The sequence below is a fragment of the Neovison vison genome, chromosome 6 (assembly GCF_020171115.1).
Source record: "Neovison vison isolate M4711 chromosome 6, ASM_NN_V1, whole genome shotgun sequence".
Taxonomy (NCBI): Eukaryota; Metazoa; Chordata; class Mammalia; order Carnivora; family Mustelidae; genus Neogale; species Neogale vison.
The window spans coordinates 206965750-206989517 of NC_058096.1; the positions used below are offsets into that span (position 1 = coordinate 206965750).

The 23768-nt window shown below is 46.9% G+C and overlaps 1 pseudogene; it reads left to right on the forward strand.

The window, feature by feature from the left end:
• The first annotated feature begins 14238 nt into the window (after nucleotides 1-14238).
• Nucleotides 14239-15440, forward strand: LOC122909471 (annotated as a pseudogene).
• The last annotated feature ends 8328 nt before the right edge of the window (nucleotides 15441-23768 follow it).

Sequence of the window (23768 nt, forward strand, 5' to 3'; positions counted from 1 at the left end):
TAAGCCGCTGCCTTCGGCTCAGGTCATGATCTCAGGGTCCTGGGATCGAGTCCCGCATCGGGCTCTCTGCTCAGCAGGAAGCCTGCTTCCTCCTCTCTCTCTCTGCCTGCCACTCTGCCTGCTTGTGATCTCTGTCTGTCAAATAAAATAAATAAAATCTTTAAAAAAAAAAAAAAAAGACCATGTGTTGGGCGCCTGGGTGGCTCAGTGGGTTAAAAAGGCCATGTGTTTATACATATGCTTATATAAGCATAGAACGTTTCTGCAAAAATATATCAGAACTTATAGAGGGCACGGATTGCATGGAGCACTGGGTGTGGTGCAAAAATAATGAATACTGTTATGCTAAATATAAAAAACAAACAAACAAACAAACAAATATCAGAACTGTTTGTTTGTTTATATAAGTGCTACACCCAATATGGGGCTTGAACTCCCAACCCCGAGATCAAGAGTCACACGCTCTACTGACCAAGCCGGCCAGGCACACCTGTATTAGAACTGTCAACTGTGCAGCTACATCAGAGTCTCTTAGTTTTCACTTTATACTCTTCTACACTGTGGACTTTGGGTGCCCAAAAGTATATATTCTTTTTATGGTAATAAAAAAATAAAAATAAAGCATTTGGAGTATACAGGGCTCCTGAAAAAGACATTTGGTTATAATGATAGCCATTAACACACTTGTGCTAGCTAGCCATACATGCATTTTCAAGTATATTAAACTCATATGTACATTTCTTTTTAAAATGTATATTTACTCTATATTATAATTAGATAATAATTCCATAATAATTTCAAACATGCACAGAGTAACGAGACAGTATATGTTATGCCATGGTCCCTGAGTGTCCCTGCAATTTCTTGTTGGTTATACCAAGAATTCAACACCCTACCTGCTCTACACCTGGGCTTTTGCTCAGAGTTGTGTTTTCAGTAAGAAACCTTGAGGGATAAAGTATTGTCTCCCCTCGGACTAAAGGCAAACTTAACTTCCACTTGCTATAAAAATGGAATCTCCCAAGCTCGGTGTTCCCCTCTGATAATGAACACTATGTGAGCAGACAACTATGGTCAACGCTTTCATGTCACACCCAGGAAACTTGGGGGCATAGGGAACTGTTACAAACCAACATGAAGATCTGGCTACTACTTTTTTTTTTTAAAAAGATTTTATTTATTTATTTGACAGAGAGAGAGAGATCACAAGTAGGCAGAGAGGCAGGCAGAGAGAGGGGGAAGCAGGCTCACTGCTGAGCAGAGAGCCCAATGCGGGGCTCGATCCCAGGACCCTGAGATCATGACCTGAGTCAAAGGCAGAGGCTTAACCCACTGAGCCACCTAGGCACCCCCTGGCTACTACTTTTGATGTAGTTAAAGTCCTTTGTGTCTGACCCAGGAGTCTTGTGTCTTCTGTCAGCACCTACGAAATAGTAACAGGATAGCTACTAGTTCAGCCTGTAAATTGGGTGAAATTTCAGACCTGCCCTGTGTAGTTCCTGACCGTGACCCAATGTCCACCACCCCAGATTTTTAAATCATACCGTTTAATTTGTAATTGAACCAGAGTGCATCTCTCTAAGATTTTATTCAGCACAACCACAAAACCAATTTTATACCTCGGAAGGCCAGTAAATCCTTAATATCATTTGCATTATACTTAAAATATAGATAAATTCCTTTGAGTAAATGGAGACTTATCCCTGTCCTTTGTGTCAATATTTTAAGTTTGGTATCACTACAACACTGAAACATGAAATACATTTATATGTGGACTTCTTTCAAAGCCTTGGGCTAATTTTTTGGCCCCAAACATCAGAAATAGGGAGAGTTGGATAATGGAGTATCACATTTTTTGATATGCAGTGAATTGTACAAATCAGTTATTCTCAATCTTAGAAAATATTTATTGCTTAATGAAGGAGAATATATAGCTCCTAGGCTGCTTTTTTAAAAAATGATTTTATTTTTTTTTCCAAGTAGGCTCTATGCCCAATATGGGACTCAAACTCACACCCCCAAGATCCAAGAGTAGCATGCTGTACCCACTGAGCCAGCTGGGCACCCCCCGGGTTGCTTTTTAGCCATTACTGTTAACCATGGTACTGCCAAAGGACCCACAGATGGGCTTCTTAATTACTTTTTTTTAAGATTTTATTTATTCATGTGAGGCAGAGAGAGAGAGAGGCAGAGGCAGAGGGAGAAGCAGACTCCCCATTGAGCAGGGAGCCTGATGTAAGGCTCCATCCCAGGACCCTGGGACCATGACCCAAGCTGAAGGCAGACTCTGAACCGACTGAGCCACCCAGGTGCCCCAATATGGGCTTTTTTAAAAACATGAATGGGGGCGCCTAGGTGGCTCAGTGGGTTAAAGCCTCTGCCTTCAGCTCAGGTCATGATCCCAGCCTGGGATCGAGCCCCACATCGGGCTCTCTGCTTAGTGGGGAGCCTGCTTCCTCCTCTCTCTGCCTGCCTCTCTGCCTACTTATGATCTCTCTCTCTCTGTCAGATAAATAAATAAATAAATCTTTGGGGAAAAAAAAAGAAATAAGAAAAAACATGAATGAAACTGACTTCTTGTCAAGGTAGCTTTATACACACTTTGATGACACGCCTTTGTTTCAAACAGATGGTGAAATTAATAAGAGCTTAAAATTACATGTCCATAATCAAAAACAAGTTAAACATTTATGTTGACCAGAAAAAGAGCTGTAATCTTGCTGGGCTATGGATCCAGAAATAGAGGCAGTCTGAAGTTTATAACCTATAAAGTAATATGATTGAATGGGTGGGGACGAGTGCTGCATGTAATGTGGATGACTGGACCCTGATTAGTGCATGCATTTATGAATTTAGATGGGGCTAACAGAGACTAGAAAGATCCACAACTCATCCATACCTGAAGACGTAGCTTATAGGAAGTTATATACTTAGGAAGTAGACATGACATTGAATGCAGACCTAAATCCAGTTACCCCCTCATTTGATGCATGGATTCCCCTGCCCCCCAAAATTTATAGTGGGGACAGAGTCTCAAGTTACTAATGTAAGACTTATTTCTAGCTGGATTTCCCGGATGATCGAGTAGAGATCATCACAAAACCATTAGGGAAGGAGATACATGTATGGGGGAAAAGATGCCCATTCGTGAGATGTTTATAAATCAAGCTTTCAAAACATACAAGCAAACCTAGCCAAAAGAAAGAGCCGACAAAAATCAGCATCAAGAGATGAATTCACTGCAATTAAAATGAAAAAAAAAACCTTATAATAACTTTAAAGTATATATTTTAGAATATCCACACATAAAGGGAGGATACCTATTTTAAAAGAATAAGAAATTATGAAATAAAATTAATCAGAAACAAAAGGGTGACATAAATATGTAAAGAACCAGCTAGAAATCCTAGAAATTAAAAATGCAATTGTTGAAGAAACATAGATCTCATAAACTCTTTGTAGGTCTTAGTGGAGAGAGATTTAATGAATCGGAAAGTTATGTTGTATTCTGAATGAGAAGCTCATCCTAAGAGAATTAAAAAGAACAATTAAAAAACATGAAGACTAGATTGAAGGGCTTCTGTGTAAGTGCATAATATAAGTCGAGGGGTGCCTGGGTGGCTCAGTGGGTTAAAGCCTCTGCCTTCGACTCAGGTCATGATCCTGGGGTCCTGGCATCTAGACCCGCATCGGGCTCTCTGCTCAGTGGGGAGCCTGCTTCCCCCTCTTTCCCTGGCTGCCTCTCTGCCTACTTGTGACATCTCTCCCTGTCAAATAAATAAATAAAATCTTAAAAAAAAAAAAAAGAATTCTATATCCAGCTAAACTTGTACTAGAATGAGGAAAAGGCAAATACATTTTCTGTTCCCCAACGAGTATAAAATGGTCTTAGCCAGTGACCCTCACTGAAAGAACTAGAAAATGTGCTTCTCAGAAGAAAAAACCCAATGGAAAGGAGTGGGATAAAATAAACAATGACATGAACTAATATGAGAAAAATGTATCGGTAAGATTTAATTTACTACTGACTATTAAAATTGGTTTTTTGTGTGCGTGCATGTAAAAATAAAAGTTGGAACTAAAAGTTTAGGTAAAAATAGAATATAAAGGTATGTGTCATTTGGGATGTTTGGAGCAACCAGAAAGAGAAACCCTGACCTCAGTCTGGCTTAGCGTGTAGAGACGTGCATTGTCTCGCATACCAGGAAATCCTCAAGTACAGCAAAGCCTCGTTGGCTGATTCAGGGTTTCAGTAATGTCATCAGGGACCCAGGTTCTTAATATTTTTCTGTTTTCCAGCTCCAGAGTAGGCCCTGTCCTCGGGTTTCTAGCAAGCAGGGTTAGCCATTCTCATAAAGATTCAGAAGACTCCTTTTCATCTTCCACTGACCACCATGGAACATCATTTTGTGACTTTATCCCTGCCCACGGGGAAAGAGTCAACCCTTAGGGCAAACAGGCCCATCCCTGATTCCAGAGGAATCAGTTCTTTTGCAGAAGGAAGATAAAGACAATAATTAACTTAGGATTTTGTTAGAAAATTTTATTTATAGGGATGTCTGGGTGGCTCAGTCAGTTAAGTGTCTGCCTTCGGCTCCCGTCATGATCCCAGCGTCCTGAGATCGAGTCCCACATTAGGCTCCTTGCTCACCAGGGAGCCTGCTTCTCCTCCTGCTGCCACTCCCCCTGCTTGTGCTCACTGATTCTCTCTCTCTCTCCCTCTGACGAACAAATAATTAAAATTTTTTTTAAAGAAATTTTATTTATCCAGCCAGTCGGGCTTTTTTTCTCGGTTTTTCTTTGTTTTTGTTTTATTTTGTTGGTACCAGTGCAGTTTGGGTCTTTTGAGTAGGAAATGTAATTCTTCTATTAAGCACTAGAGGTCAGCAACGTTCGTTACGGAATCTGTTTTCCTGTCCTGTATGACTTGGCTATAGTCTCAGGGATCAGGAATGTGTTTCTTTTAGAGGTGACATACAATCTTTCATCTAAGGATCATTTCCAAATCTAAAAAAAAATTTTTTTTTGGAGCCCCTGGGTGGCTCAGTCAGTGGAGCATGGGACTCTTCATTCGGCTCAGATCATGCAGGGTCACGAGATCAGACCACACATTGGACTCCCACACTCAATGGGGAGTCTGCTTGGGATTCTCTTTCTCCCTCCAGGTGTACGTGTGCTCTCTCTCTCTCTCTCTCTAAAGTAATTTTTAAAATTTCATAGCAGTTAGAATTTCAGCTACTCAAAATAGTTGCCAAGAATGTATTTTGTTGTTGGTTTTTTTTCCTAAAGATTTTATTTTATTTATTTGACACAGAAAGAGAGTACAAGCAGGGGGAGCAGCAGGCAGAGGGAGAGGGAGAAGCAGCCTCCCTGCTGAGCAGGGAGCCCAATGTGGGACCCGATCCCTGGGATCATGACTTGAGCCAAAGACTGAACCAACTGAGCCACCCAGGTGTTCCTCAACAGTGTATTTAAGTGCCTGGTAGATCAGCAGGTGCGGAGGCCAGCCTCTTTATGGACTGCACCTCTTAACTGACGGGAATTCATTAGATGTTCTTGTGAATACAGCTTCTTTAGCTATGATTCAGGCAGGACATATGCACCTAGAGAGCTTTCCTAGGATCTAAGGACAACCATATTTATGCAAGTTAATGTCTTTGCCATTGTTGGAAGGCTGTTCTCTTTCCGGCTAACAGTTACCATGGAAAATCATGTGGGCTTGTTCACTGTCTGAGAGGTGTGTTACCAGATAAGATTCTTTTCCTCACTCTTGTCTCTTTTATTTTATTGCAAGCTTACTGGACTTTGTTTTAAGTCCTTCTAGAAGAAGCAGAAGGTGAGGGGCACCTGGGTGGCTCAGTCAGATAAGTGTTTGCCTTCAGCTTCGGTCATAATCCTAGGGTCCTGGGATGGAGTCCCACATTGGGCTGCCTGCTCAGTGGGGAGCCTGCTTCCCTGCTTCTCCCTCTGTTCCTCCCTGCTGCTCATGTTCTCTCTCAAATAAATAAAATCTTTTTAAAAAAATAAAATAAATTTGGAGGCACCGAGGTGGCTCAGTCAGTTAAGTGGCTGCCTTTGGCTCAGGTCATGATCCCAGGGTCCTGGGATCAAGCCCTACATTGGGCTGCCTGCTCAGTGGAGAGCCTGCTTCTCCCTCTCCCTGCCATTCTGCCTACTTGCCGCACACACTCCCTCTCTACTCTCTGTCAAATAAAGAAGTAAAATCTTAATAAGAAAATAAATAAATAAAACTTTTGAAAAGAAGCAGGAGATGACCAGGGATTTATAAAGGGACACACCCTTCAGCTCTGACCAGTTGCCCAGTTTTTCCAATCGCATCTTTACTTTTATCTTCACTACATTAATTCTAGTGGCAGTGGCTATTAGTCAATAGTCACGCACTGCAATGAATATCTGGTTACTTGGACTGAGTTTAAAACCAGCAATTATGTTTAACTTGTGTTTAAACAGACAATGGCCCATTTGAACTTCATTTATCTGATGCTGTCCTCTGGGAACACAATTTTGTTGTGTTGCTAAAACCTATTATTATAGCCCATCATGGATGTCTGATAACTTTGTGGAATCAGGATGAATTGGCTAATGGAATCTTTTCTTTCAGGTTTGACCTACCAGTGGATAGAACTTTTATTTTTATTTATTTTTATTTTTATTTTTATTTTTTTAAAGATTTTATTTATTTATTTGACAGAGAGAGATCACAAGCAGGCAGAGAGGCAGTCAGAGAGAGAGAGGAGGAAGCAGGCTCCCCGCCGAGCAGAGAGCCTGATGCGGGGCTCGATCCCAGGACCCTGAGATCATGACCTGAGCCGAAGGCAGCGGCCCAACCACTGAGCCACCCAGGCGCCCCTTATTTTTTTTTTAATTTTATTTATTTATTGGTCAGAGAGAGAGAGGGAGAGAGAGCACAAGCAGGGGGAGCAGCAGGAAGAGGGAGAAGCAGGCTCCCCACTGAGCAGGGAGTCTGATGCGGGACTTAATCCCAGAACCCTGGGATCATGACCTGAGCTGAAGGCAGACACCTAACTGACTGAGCCACCCAGGCGTCCCAATGTATACAACATTGTATATGTTGAGGGGCAAAATTCCCCATTTGTTAAATGCCCTTTCCAGAAATGTACTGTGCCTTTTCTTAAAATTTAATTAATTAATTAATTAATTATTATTTTTTTTTACTGAGCCACCCAGGCACCCCTGTTTATTTTATTTAAAAAAATTTTTTATAAACATATAATATATTTTTATCCCCAGGGGTACAGGTCTGTGAATCACCAGGTTTACACACTTCACAGCACTCACCAAAGCACATACCCTCCCCAATGTCCATAATCCCACCCCCCTTCTCCCAACCCCCCTCCCCCCAGAAACCCTCTGTTTTGTGAGATTAAGAGTCACTTATGGTTTGTCTCCCTCCCAATCCCATCTTGTATCATTTATAATTAATTAATTTTTTTAGAGAGAATGCACACACGTGAGTTGGAGGGAGGGCGAGAAGGAGAGAGAGAGAATCTCAAGCAGCCTCCATGCTCAGTGTGGAACTGATGCAAGGCTCGATCTCACGGCCCTGAGATCATGACCTGAGGTGAAATAGTCAGTCCCTCAGCCCACTGAATGACTCAGACATCCTAATCTGTTAAAATTATAAAGCCAGTAGTGAAAATAAAATTAGAATAAAATGAAATGGAACAGAATAATAAAATACCACTAGTGAACTCAGAATTTCTACCTTGGGTATGGAGTATTTGTATGCAAAAAAACCCAAAAGTCTAATTTTCGAAGTAAGATTTTAAAATCCCTGAGCAGAAAGGGCACCTGGGTGGCTCAGTGGGTTAAAGCCTCTGCCTTCAGCTCAGGTCATGATCTCAGGGTCGGTCCTGAGACTGAGTCTCACTTCAGGCTCTCTGCTCAGCAGGAAACCTACTTCCCCCTCTCTGCCTGCCTCTTTGCCTACTTGTGATCCCTCTCTCTCTCTCTCTGTGTCAAATAAATAAATTAAATTAAATTAAAAAATCCCTGAGCAGGGCGCCTGGGTATCTCAGGTGGTTAGCACCTGTGTTTGGCTCAGGTCATGATCCTGGGATCCTGGGATAGAGTCCCGCATCACGCTCCCTGCTCACCAGGGAGTCTGCTTCTCCCTCTGCCCCTCATCCCACTCTCGTGTTCTTTCTCTCTCAAATAAATAAATTAAATCTTTTTTAAAAAATGAGCAATTTAAAGTACTGTCGAAGCAGTCAAACATACCTGGTGCAGAAAGTCAAGAGAATGGTAATCTCAGATTAAGAAGCAGTTGTGATGGGGGAAAGGCATGGAGAGACGCTTTGGGCTGATTCCCAGGTTCCAGTTCATGAGTTAGGTGGTGGTTACAGAGGCGTGTCCACTTTGTCATAATCTGTCAAGCCCTGCTGTTATGATTTATAGGCGTTTCTGTAAGTGCATCATACTCCAGCACAATTTTTTGAAAATTGTTCTTTACTGAACTTCACTTTCCTCCAAACTGCCTCCTAAAGTTCCATCAGGTAAAGGAAACCTTTCCAGGGTAGTTTTTACCCTGCCTTTGAAAGACTTTAGTTCCTTTGTGTTTTGGGAGCCCTGCTGAGACTGACTCTTCCCCACTTTTTTCAAGGCACGACTCAGGGAACCTAGAAGTGATGTCACCACTATCCATGAGGGTAGTGTACGTTATGTTTTATGTTGGAATGTTCGTGTCTTCTGTGCTTTTATTTGATTCCCAGGCCATGTAGGCTCTGAAAAGGAGACTGGGAATGCCCTTGGAGCCATTACCACACTCAGCACCTGAACAAATTATTTTTTTTAAGATTTATTTATTTGACAGACAGAGATCACAAGTAGGCAGAAAGGCAGGCAGAGAGAGAGAGGGAAGCAGGCTCCCTGCTGAGCAGAGCCCGACGCGGGGCTTGATCTCAGGATCCCAAGATCATGACCCCAGCCGAAGGCAGAGGCTCAACCCACTGAGCCACCCAGATGCCCCAGCACCTGAACACATTAATAAACCTGGTTTGATCCTTATAAAATTATTGCCCCTACTGTGATATCAAACACTTGTCATAGGCTTGGAGTGTATTTTCGGCTGTATCTAAGTACATATTTTTTAAGTTTGAAGTAATTTCATCAGTAGAAGCATATAAAGAATAATGCAAAGACCTCCTGTATACCTTTTACCAGGGTCCCTATTGTTTTTATTGCATTTCCTTTACATTCTTTCTTTTTTGAACGTAAGTTGCATATTCGATGCCCCATGACCCTTAAATTGTATGTATTTCCTACAAATCAGGGCAATCTTTTATGTGTATCCATCAAAATCAAGAATTTAACACTGATACCATGAAATCCATAAACCATATTCACAGTTTTGCTAGTTCTCCCCAAAACGTGCAGGGTCACAGGATCATATTTGCATATGTATGTCAGGTCCCTTTGTCCCCTTCAATCTAGAACAGTTCCTAAGACTTTCCTTGTCTGTCACAAGCCGGACAGTTTTTTAAAAACACAGGCCAGTTAACTTTTCCAGCTGCTTCTCGGTTTGGATTTGTCTGGTGTTTCCTTGTGAGTAGATGTAGGTCAAGCATTTTGGCAGGAATGTCACAGAAGTGAACTGTGTTCTTACCATGTGACATGCAATATTTATTTGCCCCAACACTGGCCTTGTTGATTTTGATCACTTGGCTAAGGTGTTGTCTCCTGTTTCCTTCACTAAGACATAATTTGTAATTAGTAACTATCTAATGGGAAGATACTTTGAAACCAGCTAAATATCTCAATCCTCCAAAAAGATTTCACCACTCCTTCAGAATCTATTGGTGATTCTTGTCTGAACCAATTTTTACCATGATGGTTGCCAAATGGTGATTTTCTAATCCATCATTCTTTCTTCATTTATAGTTGTCATTCTCCCATAGGGAAGCACTATGTTGTCTCTCCATTTATCCACTGATTCATTTATTTATATCATTATTGTGTCCATGGATTCCTATTTTATTCAGTGGGTGATAAATCCATAACTATCACTCTTTATTTGGTACTCTCATTGTCTCAGATTTGTCCAGTGGGATGCCCCTCACATTGTCCTTTCAACATGTTCCCATCATTCTTTGAGTACCTGTTGACTTTGTAACATGAGATGAACCATACTTGATCTTGTAGTTTCCATGTCCTTACCCTGGAACCAGCCACTTCCCCAAGGAGCTCTGTTTCCCTGTAGTGGAGTAAGGGTGTATAGAAACCAAGATCTGGATACTAGCTGTGTTCATTGCTAATGAGCTGTCACTATACGCACACACACACACACACACACTCTAAGTGCATACACTTAGAACTTAAACTTACAACTCTATTTCTCTGTGTACTCACACCAATACTTCCAATTCCTGTCAATCTCCACAAGCCTCATTCTAGCCTTCCCCAGGCCACATTGTGGGAAACCTGGCTCTCATTTCCCTCAGTATATTTACCTATTTGCTCAATCCTCCTTTAAGTAACCAATCTTTGGGTACACTGACATCCTGGAGCTTAATTGCACTGGCTACCTCCTCACTTGTCCCTGGTGCTATTGGCTTCCTCCCATAAATATTGGGGAAAGAGAAATTCATCTACAGTTTATTATTTTTGTTTTCATGAGATCAGTAATTAGAGAACTATTTAAGTTATTTTTGAGGGATCACATGACAAAAATGTAGTTAGATTGTGGCTAATCACAGATAATTCATCTCAATAGTAATTTCTTAGCTAAGTAGAGTTGCAGGTAAATATAAAGAAAAAATATGTTAAATTGGAGAAGAGATTTGAATAATAATAAAAACTTAAATTTGCATGAAAATAATAGAGTTCACCTTTTGGAGCTCTTACTATAGGTCCATCACCACGTACTGTACATGTGTTATGTCATTTATCTTCCAAGTAATTCTAATTATTAGTGTCTATTAGACACTATTATTAGTGTCTCTGTTTTACAAATGAGGAAACTGAGGCTCAAAGCAGGGTTAAGTAACTTGCTGAAGGCTACTGAGATTTTTAGTGGTGAAGCCTTGAGTCTGTTCATCCCAAGTTTGTACTGTTAACAACAGATGACTCACTATTAGACCTTAGTTGGTTTTGTGTGTTTCTTTGAAATTAAGAATAAAGCTAGCTTAGATCACTTTATAAATCTTAAAATCCTGGGAGAGAGGTATATGTTTCTTTTACTTCCTTTGTAGCATTTTTTTTCTTCTTTCAATTTTTTAAAAATTAAAAAAAAATTTTTTAAAGATTTTATTTATTTGAGAGAGAGAGATCGATCAAGAGCAGGGTTGGGTGGAGGACAGAGGGAGTGGGAAAAGCAGACTCCCCTCTGCGCAAGGTGCCCCACATGGGGCCCGATCCCAGGACCTCAAGATCATGACCTGAGCTGAAGGCAGACACTTAACTGACTGGGCCACCCAGGTGCCCCTTTTCTTTTTTTTAAAAAAAGGATAGTACTTAGAGGGGTGCCTGGCTGGCTCAGTCAATAGAGCTTGCCACTCTTGACCTTATGGTCCTGAGTTCAAGCCCCACATTGGGCATAGAGCCTACTTAAAATTAAAAAAAAAAAAAAACACTACATTAAAAAGAAACAACATAGGGGAGCCTGGGTGGCTCAGTGGGTTAAGCCTCTGACTTCGGCTCAGGTCATGATCCCAGGATCCTGAGATGGATCCCCGCATCGGGCTCTGTGCTAAGCAGGGAGCCTCCTTCTTTTCCTCTCTCTCTGTCGGCCTCTCTGCCTACTTGTGCTCTCTGTCAAATAAATAAACAAATCTTTAAATAAATAAATAAAATAAAAAGAAACAACATAGTACTTATATACATAGAGTTTAAAATCCTTACATAAAATGAGGAAGGTACTGAAATGAAGAATAAGAAATTATGCACAAGAACAAATAAATTTTTATTGGGTGTACTAGTATATTATACTTCAATTACCTAAAGTTGTATGACTTACTTCAAGTTCATGAATATGTACATCCAAATGGAATAAAGGAAAACAGCTGCAATGGAACAAAAGTTGGTCTATAAATTGTGCTTTTCTCACTTTCCTGTTTTTAAATCTTCCCTTCTACTCTTTGCTGAGGGCAGAACCCTTTATAACGCAGAGACACTATTGGTAGTCTGAGACTCGGCTGGATAGCATTCACCAATTTAACAACTATGTCTTCATGTGGGGTAAATGTCAGGAATGTGTTTTATATTTTGAGGATGTAAGACACGTACACTATCCTCAAGAAGTATTCAGTTATTGGGACATACTGATATGTTTGTTCATCCATTCCATCGTTCTTTCAGTTTTTCTCATTCTTCTTTCTTTTTTTAAAAGATTTTATTTATTCATTTGAGAGAGAGAGACAGAAACAGAGAGAGCACAAGCAGGGGGAAGGGCAGAGGGAGAGGGAGAAGCAGGCCACCCACTGAGCTGGGAGCCCGATGTGGGGTTTGATCCCAGGACCTGGAGATCACGACCTGAGCTGAAGACAGATGCTCAACCATCTGAGCCACCCACGTGCCCCTATTTCTTCAGTTTTTCATTTATTCAGCAGACTCAAATTGTGCCAGACGGGATGCTTGGTGCTGGAGTACAAGGGTGAACAAGACAGAAAAGTCCCATATTCAAGGAACTTATATGCCTTGAGAAAGAAACAAAAGAATGACATATACAGGGTACACACACACACACACACACACACACACACACGTATATATATACACATCCATATCCAGTTGTTTTTTATATGTCATTAAAAAAAAAAAAGATGAGGTACCTGGGTGGCTCAGTGGGTTAAGCCTCTGCCTTCAGCTCAGGTCATGATCCCAGGGTGCTGAGATCGAGCCCCACTTTGGGCTCTCTGCTCAGCAGGGATCCTGCTTCCTCCTCTCTCTCTGCCTGCCTCTCTGCCTACTTGTGATCTCTGTCTGTCAAATAAATAAATAAAACCTTTTAAAAAATAAAAATAAAAAGATAACAGGCAGAGAGAGTACCAGCTGTAGGCAGGGGGGAGACATAACTTTAAATTAAGTAGTTAGGAAGAGTAGCTTTAGATCAGTAGGGCCTTTGGCTGGAAGTAATCAAACACCAACCACAGATGGCATAACTGGGAGGACATTAACTCACCTAAGAGGTAGGGGTGTAGGCGGGAGTATGGTTAGATCAGTTTTCCCACTTGGTTCCTAGATGGCGGCCAAAACTCCAGGCATCCTAAACTAACTCAACCAGGGAGGTCTTCTCCCTGCTGCTCCTTTTTTTTTTCACTTTAAGGATTTTATTATTTTGATGGAGAGAGCAAGTACAAGCAAGGGAGCAGCAGGCAGAGGGAGAAGCAGGCTCCCTGCCAAGCAAGAATCCCAATGTGGGACTTGATCCCAGGACCCTGGGATGATGACCTGAACTGAAGGCAGAGGCTTTAACCTACTCAGCCACCCAGGCACCCCCATATCTTCTTTATCCATTTATTGGTCAATGGACATTTTGGGCTTTCTCCGTAGTTTGGCTATTGTTGACAATGCTGCTATGAATATCAGTGTGCATGTATCCCTTGGAATCTGTATTTTTGTATACTTTGGGTAAATACCTAGTAGTGCAATTGCTGGATCCTAGGATAATTCTATTTTTAACACTTTGAGGAACTTCCATACTTTTCTCCAGAGTGGCTGCACCAGTTTGCATTTCCACCAATAGTACAAGAGGGTTCCCCTTTCTCCACATCTTCACCAACACCTCTTGTTTCTTGTATTATTAATTTTAGCCTACCTGACTGGTGTGAGATGGTATCTCATTGTAGTTTTGGTTTGTATTTCCCTGATGATGAGTGATGTTGAACTTCTTTTCATGTGTCTGTTAGCCATCTGGATGTCTTCTTTGGAAAAGTGTCTATTCATGTCTTCTTCCCATTATTTAACTGGGTTATTTGTTTTTTGAGTGTTGACTTTGATAAATTCTTTGTAGATTTTGGATACTAACCTGCTGGTCCTTTTTTATCAGGGAAAATTATGGGATAATATCATGGGATTGCCATGATAGTCTTAAAACAATGAAGGCTAGGAGTATGTTGGATCCAGGCACCATTAGCAGCAGGCAGCATTCCAGAGCTGCTCCGGGTGGGCTGCAGAGAGGACAGGGTCATGGCCTGGGCTCTGGGGACGCCCAACTAGAGCCCAGGATCTGAAAAGTTTCCTTCTCCCATGCCCCCAGGCCCACAGGCAGCAGCCATGGCACCAAGCCAGAATGGAATGATCCTGAAGGCTGGCTTCCACAAGGACTGACAGCTGCACATGGCCACATGGTTCAACCAGCCATAGCAGAAGATCCGCAGAGGCAATGCTGGGCAAGTGTGGGCATAGCCTGGAGCCCCACATCCCACGTCCTATCCACCAATCCGGCCCATGGTGAGGTGCCCTACGGTGAGCTATCACACCAAAATGCAAGCTGGCAAAGGCTTCAGCTTAGAAGAGTTACAAAGAGGCTGGCATTCACAAGAAGGTGGCCTGGACCATTGGGATCTCAGTGGATCCAAGAAGACAGAAGAAGTGCATGGAGTCCCTTCAGGCCAATAGGCAGCGACTGAGGGAGTGACACTCAAGGCTCATCCTCTTCCCCAGGAAGCTCTTGCCCCCCAAAGAAGGAGACCGCTCTGTTGAAGAACTCAAACTGGCTTCCCGCATGACAAGATCGATCATACCCATACGGAATGTCTGTAAGAAAGAGAACGTCAGAGTCATTACAAAGAACTTCAGGGCATTGGCCTGTCTTCCCATGGCACATGCCAATGCCTGTCTCTTTGGCTTCCAGGCAAAAGGGGTCAAGAAAGCTCCAGAACAGGATATTGAAAAGAAAAAACTAAGTGCCATTGGTAGCTTGGGATTAAAACAACCATAACCACGACCATCATCACCACCACCAATGACAGCAACCACCCAGTACAGGCTCATCCCCTGGGACTGGGAAAAGGGAAGCTGTCCACCCAAAAAAAATGTGTTGTGCTAGCAGGCAAGAAGCAGAGAATGGCTATTGGGAGGGTGGACAACAGTGTCTGACCAGGAAACCTCTATAATTGGTGACCCTCGAACTGAAACCTAAAGGACAGGAGTTAATATGCAATGTGAGAGTGGAGTGGAGAAACAGTCCCAGCAGAGAGAGAGAGAGAAAACCAAAAAAAAACGTGCAAAGATCCTGAGGCACCGAAGAGTGCTGTGTGACACAGCGGACATAATACAAGCTCTCAGTGCCTTTGTCCTTGCCCCATGGTTGGCATGGAACGGTCTTCCCAAAGCAATGGCTGGCTTCCCCACCTTCTCCAAGGTTTTCTTCACAAGCCTCGTGTAAAATTTGTACCCCCAACGACTCATATCCCTAGCTTATGCCTTATATTCTCCCCCTTAAACGTATTGCTATTTAACATACTGTGTGTAGTTCTTTTCTTACTAGCGAGAAGCACCTTGAACAGCAGGCACGACTGTGGCCTGAATCGCTGCACATCGCCAGCGAATTCTCATGAGCTTCCTGCCCAACTCGACATTGACACTGTTTCCTCCTGGATGGCAGGTGGAGTCCTGGGGTGTGGTTCCAGGGGTCCCCCATCTGGAGGGCTTGGAGGCCGGACCTCTTGGGACACAAGCCTGGAAACCCAACCTAGAGTTCATGTTAGGGCCTAGGGGCATGGCAGGCCCGATCCCACCTCCCCTGAGTGGGATCCCTAGGGATCTGAGTTGAGGACGGGGTCACATGGTATGTCAGGCCAAGGGTTGATGGCCAAGGGGGACTGCCGAATTTGGGGGTTGCCTCAGGGAGTCAGGCCAAGGGTTGATGGCCAAGGGGGACTGCCGAATTTGGGGGTTGCCTCAGGGAGTCATGCAGTTTTCTCCCAGTCTGAGGGTTCTGATCAGCTCCAACCAGCACAGTTTCCATCTGGGTGGCAGGCAGACTCCTGTGGCTCTGGGTTCCCCAAACTGGCGGGCTTGCGGGACAGGCCCTTGGGGACGGAAGCCTGAAAACCCAACCTAGGGTTGAGGTTAGGGCCTAGGGGCATGGCAGGCCGGATCTGCCAGCGCTGAGATCGGCACCCCAGGGGGGTGATTACAGGGAGTGTTTGGCCACGTGTGAGCCTGGCTTTTAGAGCACATTCTCGCAGGGTTTGAGCCATGAGCACTCAGGACCTCAGCCCAGGCTCAGGTGGCTCCCCTGAAGGTCGGTGTAGTCAGAAGGGAGTTCGCTGGGGGATTCCGGCCAGTTCTCACGAGCTTTCTGCCAAAATCGACATTGATTTGGACAGAAAGCTCATGAGATTTGGCCAGCATTGTGCAGCAATTCAGGCCATTCTCGCACCTGTGTTTAGAGCACTTTCTTGCTAGATGTGTGTGGCAGCCATCTGTGAACTCGAGCCAGGGACACGTGGCTCCCGTGAGGGCCCCAGCTGAGGGGAACTTTCGGGGGGGCAGGTTTTCTCCTGGGTGGCAGGTGGAGTTTTAGGGTGTGGTTCAGGGGTCCCCAATCTGGAGGACTTGGGGGCCAGGTCTCTGGGGACGGAAGCCTGAAAAGCCATCCTTAAGGATAGGATTAGGGCCTACAGGCATGGCAGGCCCAAAATGCTGGAGCTGAGGCGGGATCCCTTGGTGGCTGAGTCAAGGATGGGGGTCAGGAAGCTCCTCAGGCTGTGAGTTTGTGGCCAGAGGTGGCTGTCTAAGGCGGAGGGGTATCTTCAGGGAGGCATGAGGATTTGTTCTGGTCTGAGGGTTCTGCGCAGTTCCAAATGTCAGGGTTTCCTCCTGGGTGGCAGGTGGAGTTGCGGTGTGGCTCAGAGGTCCCCCATCTGGAGGAACAGTGCCAGTGTGGCTTTAGTCCCGTGGAGGCGTTGTGAGCTGCATTAGTCATCTTTGGAAGGTCCGGCAGTGCCGGTTCACGCCACTGGAGGGAGTGGTGAGCTGTGGTGCCAGAGTCCCTGGAAGGCATGGTAATGCTGCTTGCCACCGCTGGAGGCAGTGGCGAGCTGCAGTGGGAAACCGGCAGGAAGAGAAGTCAGTACAGCCTGTTAGCTCTGAGGGCTGTGGTGAGGTGCTGGGTGGGGGACGCTGAAACCGAGGTGCTGCCGCTTGTTTTTACAGGAGGGAGTGGTGAGCTGTCTAGTCTCTGTTTCTCCAGGCTCAAGAGTGCTGGTAACAACCCCTGGAGCCGGGCCCCCACTCAGCGTGGGGCCCCATTGCTCCAGGTTTGCTGGTAATGTGCTGTCAAGGTGGTTCAGGAGGGTCCTCCCGGTGGGGGTCTGGAGCCGGGGGGGGGGGGTACCTAACCCGACTCGTGGTGCATTTGGAACCTAGGACTTGAGTGACTTGAGTGTTCCTTTGGGAGAGTATATTTGCTTCTCCAAAAATGACAAGGTCATGGGTCAGCATCAGACAGAAGTTAATTACCAGTTAAGAAACAAGCATGTGTCTCTCCTTCTCGCAGGAATCGGAGCAGGTGTGCAGGCTTCAGGTGGGAGGTGCCTGCTTATCCCCACCTGACAACCCTTCTTCACTCTGGCTCCACGAGACCTGAAGTGTGGAAATCAGCGTCTGAGTCAGTCATGCAGCTTGTCCCAGGCCGTCAGCGTTCAGAGAGAACAGCAGGTCCATTGGGCGCAATGTCACATCCAGGCCAGGATGGCAGGTAAAGCTTCTCTTCCACCCCAAACCTCCTGGGCTCTTCTCTTGTCTCCACTGGGGCCACAGAGTCCCACTGAAGCAGCTGTCAGCCATCTAGACTGGGTGCCAGAGTTCCTGAGTTTCCCTGCAGGGAGCTCCTGGCAGGGGATCCCATCTTCTCTGTTTATTTCTGGCTTACAAAGGTTATTTGGAACAGCTCTTTCTTAGGAAATCCCTTGGATTCGAAAGGGAAGATGAGACGGACTTGGTGTGTGGTTAGAACATAGAATGTGTTCCTTCATCTAAGAGTGTTTATTCCTTTGGGCCTAAGCTGTGGTGCAATGGCCAGAATCTGGAGTTAAGTGGCTCTTTGTGGTCAGATAGAGACTTGGATGATGTCTTGTCCTTTGTCCAAGGTGATGTATCCTAATGGATTCGTTTTTTTCATCCAAAGGGTTCCAATGGGGGCAGACAGAAAATTCAGAAAAATTCAAAGTGATTCCAAGGGGCCTTGGACAATTAAAAAGGGAGGTTTGACTTTCTAGTTTCACTCAATGGACCATCTAGATAGTTGGACATGCCATATTTTCTCTGCAGTTTCATGGGTGGTGAAGTCTGAAGGAGAGTCTTTGGGAATTCCCCTGGATAGAGGCATTCTGGTGGCTTCAAGGGGCTTGGCATCAGGAAACCTGATGATGAATTTCTGTGGCTGCTTGCCCGACTCTGGGTGAGTCATGTTATCCCACAGGTTTTCTGTTTGCTCCTTAGGAAACTGCTGGCCGGGAGGGAATGTTCTGCTTACAGCGGAACCCTCCTGCACTGTCGGTGGGCATGGGGGCAGTTGCAGCCACTCTGGAAAGAGTCTGGTGGTTCCTCCAAAAGCTAAAAAGTGAACAACCCTAGGATTCAGCCACTGCCCTCCCCAAAGGGCACAAAAATGCACATTCAATGGGGTACAAGCACCGTGACGTTTATAGCAGGATTATCAACCATATCGAAACTCTGGAGGGAGTCCCAGTGTCCATTCACTGAGGAGTGATTTCATATATACATATATATGTAATTTCCCACAGCTTCTGAATGGAATAGGAGCCAGCTTCAAGAAGAATGAAATCTTCCCATGTGCAAGGATGTGCATTCATCTAGAGTGGATTTAGCTCAGCAAAATCAGTAAGAAAAAACCAATAGCCTATGACTCGACTCCTGTGAAATTTCCGAAAGAAAACAGATGAACATAGTGAGGGGAGAAAGATCGGCCAATGAGGAACCAGACCCAAACTCAGAGCACAAACCGAGGGGTGCTACAGGGCAGGGGTGTGGGGCAAGGGTGAAATGGGTGACGCTATGAGGGAGGGCACTTGCGGTGATGAGCTCTGGGTGTTCTGTGCAGGTGAGGAATCATGAAATCCTACCCCTGAAGCAAAGGGATTACCACTGCACGGAAACGAATTGGAATTGGTGTCAATGAAGGGAATGAGGTAAAAATGGAGTGATTTTCGCTCTCCTGTTCTGTAGATGATCATTTTCCAACACAGTGTGGCAGGATTCACTAGTTTCTGATTGCATAAGGAGCCCTCAGAAAGCCGCCGTGAAAGATTCAGATCTCAGACCACGTACATGTTCCACTGCTAGGTTCCTTCCAGTTTGCCCAGGTACAAGGGTACGTGGAGAGCAATATGGCAGAAGAGGAAAGGAGGTGTTAGGCATCCAGGAGGTGGCCTTCTCCCTTCCTAATGAAAGCCTCGGGTCAGTGTAAATTTAGAAGAAGGAGGGGAGATCCCAGAGCTTTGTGGCAGACAGGGGAGTTCCAGGTCTGCCCAGAGCTGGCAGGGGTCCCTGAGGAGAGCTGACTAGGGGTGTGGCAGGCTGAACTGCTGGTGCTGAGGTGGGTTCTCCGAGGGGCTGAGATGAGGACGGGGGTCAGCCGGCGCAGGCTCTGGGTGTGTAGCTGGGGTACTGTAGAACATAGGGGAGTCCTCAGCAGGCGTGCAGGTTTCTCTGGCTCCGAGGGTTCTGTGCAGCTCCAAAGGGACTGGTTTCCTGCTGGGTGGCAGGCGGACTCCTATGGTGTGGCTCCAGCGTTCCCAATCTAGAGGGCTTGGGGGACAGACCCCTGGGGAAGGCAGCCTGAAAACCAACTTAGAGTTAGGGTTATGGTCTAGGGGGATGGCAGGCCCGATCGGCCGGTGCTGAGGTGGGCTCCCCTCGGGGCTGAGTTGAGGGAATGTGACTGGCAGTGCAGCAGAATTGGGGTTTGTGCCCAGGGGGGCCATGATGGTGGGGGTGGCTTTAGGGGGACATGAACATTTCTCCCTCTGAGTGATCTGTGGAGCTCCAAACGGCACGGTTTGCCCCCACATGATGGTCAGATTCCTGGGGTGGTCCTTAATCTGGGGAGTTTGGGAGCCAAGCCTCTTGGGATGGAAGCCTGAAAACAGAAACTAGAGTTAAGGTTAGGCCCTAGGGGCATGGCAGGCCTGATGGGCCAGTGCCGGGTCGGGCACCCCTGGGAGCTAAGTCGCGGGAGGCCTTGGCCTCGTGTGTGCCTGGCTTGTAGAGGGCTTTCTCGCAGGGTTTGCGCCACGACCCCTCAAGACCCCAGGCCAGGTCCAGGTGGTGGCCGAGTGGGCCAGCGCCACCAGAATCCAGTTCGCCAGGTGTTTTCTGGCCCATTCTCACGAGCTTTCTGCCCAAATCAATATCAATTTGGGCAGAAAGCTCGTGAGAATTGGTCAGTGTTGGGCGGCAATTTGGGCCATGCTGGCTCCTGTGGTCTAGAGTGCTTTCTCGCTAGGTGTTTGTCACTGCCATCCAGGAACACAGGCGGGACCACGCGGCTCTCCCAAGGACCCCCTCACAGGAGAGTTTTCCAAGGGCAGAGTTGAGGGAGGGGGTCCAGCTGGGGGTCAGCTTCTGTGTTTGCAGCCCGGTGGAGCACCGAAGGTGTGGGGGCCTTTGTGGGGGGGCATGCAGTTTTCTCCTGCTCTGAGGGCTTTTCGCAGCTCTGAAGGGCATGGTTTCCTCCTGGGTGGCAGGCAGAGATCTGGGGTGTGGCTCTGAGGTCCCCAATCCTGAGTGCTTGGGGTCACGTCTCTGGGGACAAAAGCCTGAAAAGCCAACCTCGGGTTAGGGCCTAGAGGCATGGCAGGCCTGATCTACAGGCGCTGAAGTGGGATCCCTGGCAGGTTGGGTTGAGAACGGGGGTCGGGCGGTCCGTCAGGCCCCAGGTTATGTGCCTGGGGGCGCCGCCTGTAGTGGGGGTGTTCTCAGGGAGGCATGAGGGTTTCTTCTGGTTGGAGGGTTCTGTGAAGCCTATAATGGCAAGTTTTTCTCCTGGGTGGCAGGTGGATTCTTAGAGTTTGGCTCTGGGGTCCCCATTCTGGAAGGCTCAGGGGATAGCTCCTGGGGACAGAAGCCTGAAAATCCAACCAAGGGTTATAGTGAGGGCCTAGGGGCATGGCAGGCCTGATCTGGCAGCAGCGGGGTGGGTACCCCAGCAGTTGAGTAGGGGGGCCTTCATGTGCCTGTCTTCTAGAGGGCTTTCTCGAAAGATTTGGGCTGCGACCCCTGGGGACCCTGGGCCAGGCCCAGGTTTCGGCCTTGCAGGACCACACCATTGGATGCAAATTCCCTGGGGGTTTTCTGGCCAATTCCCACAAGCTTTCTGCCCAAATCAATATTGATCTGTCCATAGGGCCTCTCCCTGGGCCTGGCTCGGAGTCCCAAGTGGTCGTGGCCCGAATCCTGTGAGAAAGCCCTCTAGAAGCCAGGCGCACGTGAGGCCAATGCCTCCCTGTACTCATTCCCCTGGGGTGACTGCTCCGGTGCTGCTGGAACAGGCCGGCCTTTCGCCAAGCCCTGACCCTAACTATTGGTTGGGTTTTCAGGCTTCCATCCTCAGCAGCCTGTCCCTGGATCCCTCCAAATTGGGGACCCTTGAGCCACACTCCAGGACTCCGTCCTTTACCCAGGAGGAAACCGTGCCATGCGGAGCTGCGCGAAACCCTCAGAGTGGGAGAAACCTGTATGTCCCCCCTTGAGTCCACCCCCACTTCAGCGCCTAATGGGCCACAAACACAGGGACTGACACTCAGCCAGACCACCTCCCTTAACTCTGTCCCCAGAAAGCTCCCCTGCATGTGGGCCCTCAAGGGAGCCGCGTGGTCCCTGCCCGTGTTACCCAATGGCCATGACACGCACCTAGCGAAAAAGCACTCCAGACCGCAGATGCTAGCGGGGCCCAAATCACCCTCCAGCACCCCCCAAATCAATATCGATTTGGGCAGAAAGCTCGTGAGAACTGGCTGGAAACCCCTGCCAAACACGCTTCCCACAAAGCAGGTCCATAGGGCCTCAGCCTGCATCTGGTTCTTGGTCTCAGGTGGTCGCAGCCGAGCCCTGCAAGAAGGCCCTAACTGAGCCAGGTGCATGCGAGCACAATGACGCCTGCTACTGAGCTCCCTGGGGTGCCCACTCTATCACTGGGGATCGGGTTTGCCATGCCACTAAGCTCTAGCCCTAACCCTCGGTTGGGTTTTCAGGCTTCCATCTCCAGGAACCTGTCCCTGGAGCCCTCCAGATTGGCGACCCCTGAGCCACACCCCACGCCCAGCATGTGGTAGGAAACCATGCCGTTTGGAGCTGCGCTGAACCCTCAGGGGGACAGAAACCTGCATGCCACCCTAAAGGCACTCCCACCAGTGGCGGCCCCCCTGGCCATAAAGCCAGATTCTGATGCACCACAGGACGCATGGGCACAGGATGCACCACAACTCAGCCCTGAGAGGAGCCCCCTCAGTGCCAGTAGATCGGGCATGCCAAGCCCCTAGGGCCTAACCTTAACCCTAGGTACATTGTACAGGCTTCTGTGCCCAGAGGCCCAGATTGAGGACCACCCCAGGAATCTGACCATCATGTGGGGGCAAACCGTGCCGTTTGGAGCTCCACAGATCACTCAGAGGGAGAAATGTTCATGTCCCCCTAAAGCCACCCCCACCATCATGGCCCCCCTGGGCACAAACCCCAATTCTGCTGCACTGCCAGTCACATTCCCTCAACTCAGCCCCGAGGGGCGCCCACCTCAGCACCGGCCGATCGGGCCTGCCATCCCCCTAGACCATAACCCTAACTCTAAGTTGGTTTTCAGGCTGCCTTCCCCAGGGGTCTGTCCCCCAAGCCCTCTAGATTGGGAACGCTGGAGCCACACCATAGGAGTCCGCCTGCCACCCAGCAGGAAACCAGTCCCTTTGGAGCTGCACAGAACCCTCGGAGCCAGAGAAACCTGCACGCCTGCTGAGGACTCCCCTATGTTCTACAGTACCCCAGCTACACACCCAGAGCCTGCGCCGGCTGACCCCCGTCCTCATCTCAGCCCCTCGGAGAACCCACCTCAGCACCAGCAGTTCAGCCTGCCACACCCCTAGTCAGCTCTCCTCAGGGACCCCTGCCAGCTCTGGGCAGACCTGGAACTCCCCTGTCTGCCACAAAGCTCTGGGATCTCCCCTCCTTCTTCTAAATTTACACTGACCCGAGGCTTTCATTAGGAAGGGAGAAGGCTACCTCCTGGATGCCTAACACCTCCTTTCCTCTTCTGCCATATTGCTCTCCACGTACCCTTGTACCTGGGCAAACTGGAAGGAACCTAGCAGTGGAACATGTACGTGGTCTGAGATCTGAATCTTTCAGGGCGGCTTTCTGAGGGCTCCTTATGCAATCAGAAACTAGTGAATCCTGCCACACTGTGTTGGAAAATGATCATCTACAGAACAGGAGAGCGAAAATCACTCCATTTTTACCTCATTCCCTTCATTGACACCAATTCCAATTCGTTTCCGTGCAGTGGTAATCCCTTTGCTTCAGGGGTAGGATTTCATGATTCCTCACCTGCACAGAACACCCAGAGCTCATCACCGCAAGTGCCCTCCCTCATAGCGTCACCCATTTCACCCTTGCCCCACACCCCTGCCCTGTAGCACCCCTCGGTTTGTGCTCTGAGTTTGGGTCTGGTTCCTCATTGGCCGATCTTTCTCCCCTCACTATGTTCATCTGTTTTCTTTCGGAAATTTCACAGGAGTCGAGTCATAGGCTATTGGTTTTTTCTTACTGAT